This window comes from Sinohyriopsis cumingii, chromosome 5 (genome assembly GCF_028554795.1).
Source record: "Sinohyriopsis cumingii isolate HCF-2022 chromosome 5, ASM2855479v2, whole genome shotgun sequence".
In the NCBI taxonomy this organism is placed as follows: Eukaryota; Metazoa; Mollusca; class Bivalvia; order Unionida; family Unionidae; genus Sinohyriopsis; species Sinohyriopsis cumingii.
Genome location: NC_142965.1, coordinates 128,942,073 through 128,954,095, shown reverse-complemented (window position 1 = coordinate 128,954,095; position 12,023 = coordinate 128,942,073). Strand labels below are relative to the sequence as shown.

The window sequence follows — 12,023 nt, the reverse complement described above, 5'->3', positions numbered from 1 at the left end:
CATTTCTGTCATTCCAAACGTTTTAGGCATTCGGCTCAAAGGCATGGCCAAGTAACTCATCGAATCTTTAAACTGTACTTGTCCCACTTGCATGAAAATGATTTTGGCTCCGTTCAAAGTCACTTTAGGACGTTCGGTGCCATGTTCCGTATAGTATCTGAGAAGAAACTGTCCATCGTATCCGGAGAAATTGTGAGCCATCACCGTGGCATGACGATGACAATCTCCGTAACGTTCGATGTCCTCTTGGCTCCACGTCTTGTCGATGGGGTCTAACACCCACTGGGCAAAATCGGCTAACGTGTTTGGTCCGCGAAAGATTTTTTCACGTCCTCCAGGAATCTTGCTGCAGTGAGGGCAATGACTGAAGATAGGTTCTTGAATGCACTTCTCGCACGCTCGATGAGCCACGCAGAAATTAGGAATGTGAATGCCAGTCTCTTGCATGCATTCGAAATCGAAAAAGATGAAATTGCCTTTCTTCTTGTGACCGTCCTCTTTCTCTGGTTGGGGTTGGTATTTTTGCACGTAGCATTGGTGTTCCAAGTCCACGATGTGGTGACAAATGTGACATTTTTTCTTTCCTCGACATACGTGTGCCTTTGCATTATTGGTAAGTATGCCTTGTCCACAGGTAGGGCACAATCTCAGGAGTTGACAAGCACATTTGTTCTGTGAACCTTGTGTTTTCAAATGTTGTTGGTAACAGGTAGGACTGACAAACGTGCGCAAACAAGTCGAACAAGGCACTGGTCCTTCGCTCAGACAGGGTGGAGAGGCCAAACATCCTGGGCATTTCATTCCACAATGCTTGTGTTGCTCTCGATTGTTATAACCATAGTCACATTTCTCACAATAATAACTGTATCCCAGGAATCCAGTGATACTGGTAATGGTATCGAAATGGTCATCGTGATGATAGACATGAATGTATTTTCCGTCCTTAAAATCTTGGCCTCGAAACAACAGAGTTCCACGCATTTCTTGAGGGTGCACTTTCAAGGTGTAGCGTGGAGCTAGGGCATCTTGCAATTTTTGCATCTCAGGAATGCCACAGGGTGTGTCTTTGGACAGTCCGGCTTGTTGCAACAGGAGTTCTGCTTCATTTCGTTGTTTGGCTCGATCGCATCGTTGAATAGTTTTCCAGGTTCTTTTCCATTCTACCGTGTCGTTCTTGTTGGCATAGGTTCGTCCCACCACGATGGCACTGGCTAAACACATCTGGTCTTGAGGGTTGTTAATTCGGACAAGACTCTTTTTGGTGTTGCGAAGGTCGTCCACCAATAACATCTTTTTGCATCCAGTTTCTTGAGGAGTAGAGACGTGGGCCATTTTCAGTGTGGCTTTACCATCGGTGATGTCAAACTGGTCATTAGATTGTTGCACCTGTTGTATCTTGTCCATGACTTTGGAAGGGGTCAGTTCTGCGGGTCTGCTAAACTCGATCCAAACAGGGGATTTCAAACCGTCGTGATCTATGGATAGTGTCAAGCGATCGTCTTCTTTGGCTTGACATTGTCGCTTGAGTGCGGTGAGCAAAGAATCCCACATCTCGGTGATAAACCCTTCTGCTTTCTCCAAGGGTACGTCGGCCTTGAAATCTTTAAACTTCACCGTGTAGGTGTAAGCCGTGGTTCTAAATTTTCTAGAGGAGCGCTTTTCCGTCTCTCGAATGGAATAGTACTTTTCAGGGTTGACTAAGGGTGGTGAACTTGGTTTAGAGGGTTCGGATTCTGGTTCACTCATGTCCTCTTCAAAATCACTGGCATGAATTTGTGCCAAGATTTCAGCCCTGGTACGAGGCGATAGATCACGTTTCTGCCTCTTACTTTCTTCTTCTTCTTTCTTCCCGAATGAATGGGATCGTTTCATCTTGAGTGCAAAACGTCAAATGACTCAAGTTTAAACACCATAGACTAATTTATAGTCTTGGCAAACCAGCGTATATAAAAAGGGTGTGTGTCTTGTCCTTTCACTATTCATTTCACTCTCAAGCCGAGCACAACAATGGAAGAGACTACCCAGATGGAACGTTTCGTCAGAGCTTTGCGAGGGGTCATTAGAAAATTCTCTTCAGACCAGCCGACGGACTACTCTCCTTCCTTTCGAGATAAAAGTCAAGATACTTGCTATATCTGTCAGAAGAAAGGGCATTGGTCTTCAGAGTGTCCAGACCGTCAAAAAAGAAGAAAAAACAGGGGCTAAAAAAGACAAAAGTCAAGATACCTGTTATTATTGTCAAGAAAAAGGACATTGGTCTCCAGATTGCCCAAAAAAGAAACAAGAGGAGTCAGAAGAAAAGAAGGATTCTTCAGAAGAAGAGAGGGATTCTTCGAAAGAGGAGAGGGATTCTTCAGAGGAAGAAGAGGAAGAAAGAAGACAATTCTATTTAAAAGAAGCAAAGAAACAGGAGAAGAAAAGAAGAAGGGAAGAAAATGAGGAAAAAACGGTGAAGAAATTCAAAAAACAGAGAGACTAAACAAGGAGAAAGAAGAAGTCAATGAACTTTTAATTAAAGTGTTCTGTGGTGAATTGTGAATTGGATTGTAAAAAAATGGATAAAAGAATACATGAATGATATAAGGTAAGTGTCTTTGAGTTTTGATTTTAAAATAAGAAGCTACACTCACGCACTCATACACAGACACGTACTATAAGGTAAAATGGGTGGGGTTTATTTTTGAGTTATTGGCAAATTAAAATTGTATTTCTTTTCGAGAAATGTGGGTGGCCCTGAAAAGGGCCTTTTTATTTTGGTGTAGGGGTGAATTTAAGCAATCAACTTTAACTGCCTTAAGCCTTTGCCACGGCCAAGGCCTACTTCTGATGATTGGGTTGAAATCACTAAGGGTGGTACGACAGGCTTAGTCACAGGGTTGGCGTGTTTAGCTCGGGAAGGTCGTATTCTCTTCGGTCGTGATAAAGAAGTCTGATACATTTGTTTCAGACTTCTTAACTCCGCTAAAATGTCCAACAGTACCGTAGCCGTTTGATTTTCACCCTCTTGTTTCTTTGTTGCTACTTCTTCTTGCTGTTGTTGCTGTTGTTTTTTTCTTACCTCTTCTGGTTGCTGTTGCTGTTGCTGTAGGAGAAAAGCTTGTTCCGCTTCCTTTTGTCGTTGCATAAATTTCTCCAATTCTTCTTTCTGTCTCTGTCTACAATTCTCCACTTGCGGTAATGAAGAAGGTAACGAAGGTTCCGGAACAAATTCTTGCGAGGTAAGAAAATCCACAAAATCCCAATGTACCTCTTCTGAAAGTAAGTCCGGGTTCCCTTGGGCAGTCTCCCCTGCTGGTGCACCCCAATGGATCGTTTTCTGAGTTTCCGTCATGTTGAATCACTGTCGCATAGATTGACTGCACACAAGTGCTAACGAATCTATATAGACCACGTGACGTCACAGACTGCTGTCTTCGGATTGGATGCGAGCTGACTGAATTTTGTAACGCGTGTTCGGATTGGTGAATGAATTCAATCCGTTTCAATCCTTCCTGTACCTATAAATAAGCGGAGTTCACTGCATTGATTCACTTGTTCTCGTCGCTTCAAGATGTGGACCGATGTGCAATCTTCTACGCTTGTGTCTTCCATGATGTTCCGGACGGACATGCTCATGTATGTCCGATCCAAGTGAACCGTTGTCCACAGGACAAACACCAGCCTGTGGATACGTCGGATCTACGTTGAAAGACAAGGATGCCTGAAAAGAGTGCTGATTTACGGACCAACAGTGAGACGTAGCCTAAGGACAAGAAGAAGACCAATGCGGTACCATTTATGTTAATGAATACATTAACATAAACCCAAAGGCCCTTTTCAGGGCCAGCCATATTTCTCGAAAAGAGATAGCCTTTCCATTGCCTACCCCTTTTTTTTAAATTTAAATTTAAATTTAAATTTTAAAAAAATTAAAAAAAAAAAAAAAATCCCAAAAGCCCAAACTCTATTCCCCATGTTAATTTCCCCTTGTCGCTAGACAGACCCACACTATAGTTCCATGTTAAATTCCCCTTGTCGCTAGAGTGACCCACGATTTATTCCCATGTTAATTTCCCTTGTCGCTAATCTGACCCACGATTTTTCGCCATGTTAAATTTCCATTGTCGCTAATCTGACCCAGGGGTCTCTGTAATGCTAATTCCCATTGTCGCTAATGTACCCCACCTTACTACTTGCCTGTGGCTGCCCAGGTATAAGCACAAACACAAACAGATACTACAACAACAAAAGAAATGGATGAAAGAATCCCCAGAATTGAAGCGATCAGAGTTAAAATATCGAAAATAAAACATGCCCTCGATAAAATTTCACAATTGCAAACGCTTAGTTCTTCCTTTAGTATCAGCATGCCTACAGAATCACAACTAAGACAACTCGCTCGGCATACCAAGTAGTAGGAGCAAAGAAGACATGCTAGAATTATTGAAATAAAACCTTTGCGTTGAGTCTACAAATATTACCGTCACCACCACTTTCAGCGGTAACACAGCTAAGACAATTTGAGGACGAGCACAATATTCGAATATCCAAAGGCTCAAGAAAACATGAAAGACAGAATACTAGTATGAACAAATCCGTTTTCGTGCTAAGAACAAAAACGTCTCGCCTTATCTATTGCTACTGAAACAGCTGAGTGTGTTCGCGCAAAATCACAACAAACGCAGGTGCCCGATATCAAATTTCAGAAACGTAGTGGTGAGTTGGAAAATTATGTTTCTATTATACCACCCACCTACACACTATCCTAAGACGCTCGACAACTGCTGAAACATCTGATCGTGACAAGGATGGATTTAAAACTACTGCTCCGTGGATTCACGAAAAGCTGCAGAAATAAACCAATGCAGGATCGGGATAGACATTCGAGGACTAGGTCGATCACTCACCGTATCATCCGTTCGTGGATCAAGTTAGATAGCAACACCAACATGAGTCCAGCCAAGGTCAGTGATCAACGTGAAGAATGTTGATAATCGTTGTTTTGAGTGAACAATCTTGCCGGCGTCATATCCGGTCAGTGCCAGTCAAGCAAGGCTTAAAAAATACAGGCAGCACCTGGATAAACTTGACGTTGATGATATCGAGTGTCCCGTGCAAGTGACCAAAGCTACACTAAAGAAAGCTGAATCACTTAACCCATGCAACGTTGTTAATCTATTTGCTTAGGACAAACGTTTTAATCCGCTGATACTATCTCCCCACCGACAGAAAGGTACAACCCAAACTGATTTGTTATTGCTGAGTAAAATGAAAGACTCTGAACCGGTATGATATTACGTATGGATTAGAAAAATCTTGGTCCGCTGCTTAACCGATACAGAAAGTACGCGCATAAAAATATCCGTGCAGACGCTGCATGCATGTTTTTAACACTCAATACCTGCTCACCAGTTAGAATTGTAATGCGGCAGTATCAATGAGAAACCACAGCGCACAATCATTAACCAGAGCCTCGTAAAAACAGTCAAATTTACTGCAGAGTAGAGAAAGATGAAAGTTCCGTATATCATCTACGAGTATTTTGAGTGTCTGAATGTTGTAGTGTAAATCAGCTCTGCTGAGAAAGATACAAATGTGCATGGTACCGACTAGAAAGTACAAATAGCAGAATAAATTCCATGCGGGTTTTGTTATGTTGTGGTAAGATGTGATGGCAAATAGTGCCACCAGAAGTTCATTGTGCTCAGAGTGTGAACGCTCCAGATACGGTGGAGGTATTCCTCATATCAATCTAAGTCACAGCGAAATAGATTCGACAGCAGGTTGATTCACCAGCAGCATGGTTATGACTGGTGATAATATCCATGTGTTTGCTACACCCATTACTGCCGGATGTTTGAGAAAGCTTTCACTGACACAGAACAAAGTCAGTCCACTGACAAAGAGCAAAGCCTGTTCGGCGATTAGGGCAAAAGTCAATGTTTCAAAGTTCTTGATCACTGTCACTTCACTGACCTGAATATATGTGTCGCACACAAGGCCTGTAATTTTCATCTGTGAAATTATCCACAAAAAACATCCCCGTGGTGATTCAGAAGGCGAGTTGATAATATTGCCAATTGATCCTGAAAACAGTATCCCTCCATCCGACTCGCCGATTAGCGTGATCCGCAACAATATGGAAAACTACATAATGTTTGGGCCAGGAGAGTTGCAGTTCATCGATTCGATCCGGTTTAAGAATTCGTCCCCGGAGAAGTTAAGAGCAATCTGACTGCGGAGAACTTAGATTCACTCATGAATACTATAACACTAATAAGACCTGATCACTATCAAAGGCATGTATCCGTACGAGTACATGAACAACTGGAACAAATTTGCCGAAATTCAGCTGCCACCGATGGAAGCATTTTACTAGTCGTTGTGGCGCGAAGGTATTTTCGCAACGAACATGGAAAGAAATTTTGGTCTGTATTTGAGTGCAAAAGCCTTGGCGACATTCACGGTCTGTATCTGCACACGTACGTGTTATTGCTCGCGCACGAGTTTGATGCAGTTCGTGACACCTCCAACAACATGTTCAAGCATGACCCCGCCCATTACTTTTCGATACCGGGTATGGGCTGGGATGCCCTGTTGTCCAAGACGAAAATCAATCTGGAGCTGATCACGGACATCGACCAGCGGCTTTTTATCGGGCGGTTGCTTCGTGGTGAAACTTACATAACAAGCCAATGTAATGTGGCAAAGTTCTGACGATCTACGAAAAGCACATTAGTTTGGGCCATATAACAATTAATTAGATTTATGGGGAAAGGCGCTTGTTAAGTTGCTATATTGCAGTGAATCCAAATGTTTGGTCGGTAGTGGTCGATATTTTTAAATTAAGCATTCGTTTACTTAACCGCGAGACGGATTCTTCGGGACACGGTTAACTTAGATTTCATAGTGAAACTGTCCAACTTGGAAAATTCCAGAAACAATTATTCCAAGACCTAGGTCAAGTTGACCCCAATTATGGCGCCTACATAAAATGCGGTAAATATATTTCATCCTGATTGTTTACGCTAAATAAAAGGCGTATTTCCCACACGAAATTTCCTAGCTGTAACTATTCCCCCATCGAAAAATCTAATTACTCTAAGCTTTGCTGCAAGAGCAAAGATACAGGGAACACCGAGATTCAATTTGGAAGGCATTTTATCGTAAAGCATTTTGCCAAGGGACCGGATGTCAGGAAGGTCGAAGGACAGAATTTTGGCGGCATACACGAACAGTGCATGAAAGCACAAAATGTATTCACGAGATTCGTTGATACCAATATAATGTTTTGCTTGAATAATTTGATAATATTTGCATGAATTTATTTGTTTAAATTCGTTGATCAATTCTCTTGATATGAATATAAATGTGTTGAGTTTGTTTGAAATAGTCGTCTTCTTTTTATAAGAATTAGGTTCTAAGAATTTCATGTGTTACTTTAGTTAATATGAGTTACGAGAAGCCGTGTGAATTCACCTATCTTATGTAATTTCATGTTTGCTAAAGACTTGAATGTGTGTATTCACTGAACAAAACGTAAAGCCAGGTAGTGAATTTAATTCATTCATTTGTGTAATTGAGACGAAAGCGGAACTTCTAAGTTTCGTATGTTAATGCTAAGTGATGAATTAGCCATTAGGAAGTACCTTAATCTTATGAAATTAATTTTGTTTTGGTCTGCCATGCTCGGCCCTATTAAATAGCTTTTGGTATCTTTTCAATGTCGATAGTAAGATCTGATAACGAGAGGGGAGATATGTTCTATCCCCAGTAGGATAACCGATAGGGAATTTAGGTTGTTCTCTGTTTTCAATGGGGAAAATAGGTCTTCAGACGTATTCCCAGACGTATCCTCAGATGTATGTACGCACTGATGTATCCAAGTATATGTGTATCTACATGCTTACATGTCGACCTCCCCACACAAAGTCTGAGGGCTAAAGGGAGGCGAAACAGTAGAAAGGAAGGAAAAGGAAAGGCGAAATGACAGAGAACAGCTACAGTGGAATTGGAGTGAACCAGATGATAAGCAGGTTATGCAATTGTACAATGCAACGACTTCGGTTGTTCACTTGATCGTATAATGAACTAATTCTGTCAGTAAAACAGATCGGCTATTTTTATAAATATATTTGTGTTTTGAAATTCGGTGAAGATATTTATTCCAGAAAGAAGTTTATCTTCCTAATGTATTGTGTTATCACCATTCTTTTTGTACTTGATTAAATGTTGATTGTCTGTGTACGGGGTATCGAGTCATTCTGTTTTATATATCTGCTCAAATCTCTGTTTATTCTACCAGTAGGTTTACTCTGTCCGGGTAATAACACCGAGGGCGATCAACTTTTAGATAATGAGAACCGAATAAAGCGGACACCTTGAAATAAAGTACAATCCGCCATTCAACACACACCCTTGTTAAAGATTGCGGGGTGGGTGGGGTGCGTTTACACACAGATACGACAATCCAACAACCCCGGCGTGCCCGGGTATGTCCCCATCTATCCTCACATAAATGACAGTCGTACATGAACAGGTGAAACCCATTCGCGTAGGTAACGCGAGGAAGCCCGTGTACTTTACCTAATTCGGAAATGGGCACGGTGACGTTATTCGTGGATTATTTGTAGGCGCACCAAGGTGCGTGGAGTTCTGACCTCGCGTACTGCACCATCGTTAAGCAAGTGGCCATGCGGGTCGTTGATGGTGTCAAAAGTGCCGCTGTGAACCGACTAAAACAAACAGATCGAGTACGGCGATTATTAACAAAAGCCAAAGACGAATCCAGTTACATTGCCATCGACCAAGCCAAAGACGGTTCCAGTTACATTGCCATAGACCGAACCAATGCAGTCTACAGTAATTATTTTAATCAACGAAGCCTCTCAACAGTGATTGTCAGATATGATTGCAGATCTGGTTATGTGTAGTGGCTTTGCACGGTATTAAACAAAACCAATACTCTATAATTTTGCAATGAGCCTGTCCAAAAAGATACTGAATACAGCATTTAGTGTTAGTGTAACGAAGCGAGAGAGATTTTCAGTATTACTCATACCCAGCTAGAGACCCCAATCAATTAATTAGAATTGCAGATGCAAGACACGCCAGGTTTTTCCTTCCATATATGGCATTTTGGCAGTGGAGGGAAAACTGGTGCGCGAGAACTATGCCAATTATGATGCATATGTCCAAGTGGATTTGTTAACAATGGCACCCTGGCGTTGTTCAACAATGCAGCCAGTCCATGTAAAGGAATGGAATAAATTCTTGACAAACATGACGTTGTCAGGACACTTACCGGACTCGCGAGATACAACAATGATTATATAAGAATCGCTTGTCCAACCATGATGATTGTCAAGGATGTAGATGATCACGCAGACCATAAAGAAAACATAATAAGACGACCTCGAAACAATACAGTCAATGCTGATGCAGATGTAGAAAATTTAGCATTTTCTAACCATAATTTAAACCTTGGATTTGCACATCGTCGATCACAACTTCGTGGAGCATTGTTATAATATTCGTGTGCTATTTCCCTGAGTCACATATTTGGGTTTTGCAGAGATGTTCGCAAAGTGATATTTGGAGCTAAACACACGGTGACCTTATTTCGTAAAAACAACTCCAACGATGCAGTTTTGGCGTGAAGCAAGTGCTCCTGTCGGTAAAGTTGTGTTAGATGACTGACTTTGTGGATGCCGGTGTTATCCCCTTAACTGGACACACACTCACGCTTGTTATCATTTATGTTGTCGGGAACCGCATCAACGCTGTCGTGTTTTGCATATACCACAGACACATACCCACTCACTAGTATTGTGGGGCAGTTTACTGGCAAATAATTATCCAGCACGGTTTTACTGCACCAAAACACGTGTTCCTGAATTTTCAGCTTCCAGATCCAGATAATGACCAGGTATCACGTTTTGAAGACAACCCTCATGTACACAGCTTACTTGGGGTGGATACATTGGCGACTGACCATCGTTGCGCAAGACTGCGGCTTGAATTGACACTGGAGGGAACAAAGCGGCGGTTATCTTCAAAAAGACGAAGTACTGGTAGAACCGTAAGAGGTTATTTATTCAAACCCAAGCCTCGGCCTAGCCACGAGAGAAAGAAATTTGACATGTGCTTGAGGAACTAGGCAGACAGCAGTTCAAAGAGCTGAGTTAGGAAAATATGGGCGGGGCAGCTGTTCGAGCAGACCCTTATTCCACAGGTCATTTTACAATCATTTCAGTACTCGCCAGGATTTTGACCAACGCAGAGGTCTAGTAAGTTAGGGAGTGAATTATGAGAGGCGTACTCCTAATGCACGGCACTCGTAAAAGGTAGAGGGGGAATTCAGACTTGAAAGGCTTCTTAAGGTAATAATTCTTGACCCGAATTTGCTGAACATTACTAATAGAGTTATAAGTTTATATGTAATATGTAGGAATGTATTACAAGAATTATGTGTATATGTAGAAGTTACTTTTGTTAGAGCTTATCTCACCTACGTATTTGAGTTATTTACCTTTCGTAACGTTCTGTAGAGAAATTAGTATCATACAAGATTGAATTATGTAGATTGCTAGCCTGTGATCACAATTAATTGTGCAATTAGCTGCTGTATTAATCATATTGAATTATTGCATTTATTTACGAGTTATGTAAGACGTATACTTGTTTTAAGAATCATTAAGTTGAGTCAAGGTCAAACCTGGACTACGTGATAATTATCATGTAACAAACTTCTATTTTTTCCAGAAGGATGAACTCTTGGCCCCCATCCGGGAATCTGTTTTGCATTTTAGTTAGTCTTATACCTGATGTAATGATAAGAATTATTTCAGTCGTGCATTAACATCTGACACGTTAAGTTGTTTTATGCTGTAACCAGTGTGGGCAGAATTTGTTTTCTTCTTCAAATTATTGAATTCAAGTGATTTTTTCCCCTGTAAATACTAAAGTGCTCTGATAATTCTTGGACAAAGACATTTACCGGAATTTATGCGAAATTCAAAAACCGGCAATAATATTTTCTGTGATTCAAAAAGAGACTGTTGACAATGCTGACTATTACAGACTCCATTACCTTCCATTTTGGATTTTGATCGGGATTTGAACTGTGATTCACTTAGAATTTTCATTGATATAACTTGTGTTTTAATTCTTGGATTAAAATTTGGATTTAATTCGTAATACTTTAAGTTTTCTTTTCTTATATTTGTTACTTTGTAGTCTAGGAAAACGAACTGATTATTAAATTTTACAAATCTTGTTGTCTTCACTCGTTTCCATTATTTATTTTGAGAGCATAGACTCGTAACAGTGTGGACGATTCTGAGACTGTGCTGTTGGAAATGTAACAAATTATAGGCAAATCCAAGCATAAATAAGCAACCACGCAGTTGCACATTTACAGACAGTAAAATTGATTTTTTTAAAATCTGTACGCTACCCATAGATTGCTCTCTCTCTCTCTCTCTCTCTCTCTCTCTCTCTCTCTCTCTCTCTCTCTTGTTCTGTGCGGTATTTTCGTTTCCACAGTCACTGCAGACTAGAGACAATCACTGCAGACTAGAGTAGTACGGAAGTGCTGTTTGAACTTATTCGATTCCCTATTGGGACACCGACAGCTGACTCCATGACTGACTCACTCGCGTCACGTGTTTATACCTCTAGCAACCCCACAACAAAAGAGAAACCAAACATCTATCTGCCGCGTGGGGAATAACATTTCATGGAGGTTAGAGGCGAGAAGGAGTGTCCGGGGAGCCATATAGTATCGAATGAGGCGAAAACATCATTTCCGTACTACTGCTACTACTTTGCTCCAGCCAATTCTACAACTAAATCGTTCGTGTGTTCCCTAATGGTATCTGGAAAAGCTTTCCTAACAAGCTATTTTTTGAAACAATATCAATTCCAAACAGATTCAAAATATATAACAAATCAAAATAAAAGATGTCTATAATGACCTGAAAATCTAATCAGGTCATCTACGTGTGCATACAAATTTCATTTGTATACATTCAATGGTCCTG

The 12,023-nt window shown here is 41.0% G+C and overlaps 1 pseudogene across 1 annotated transcript in view; it reads right to left on the bottom strand.

Moving 5' to 3' along the window:
• The window catches only part of LOC149800217 (uncharacterized), a 28,365-nt pseudogene that overhangs the window by 16,168 nt on the left and 174 nt on the right, over positions 1–12,023 (bottom strand). The window lies entirely within an intron of this gene.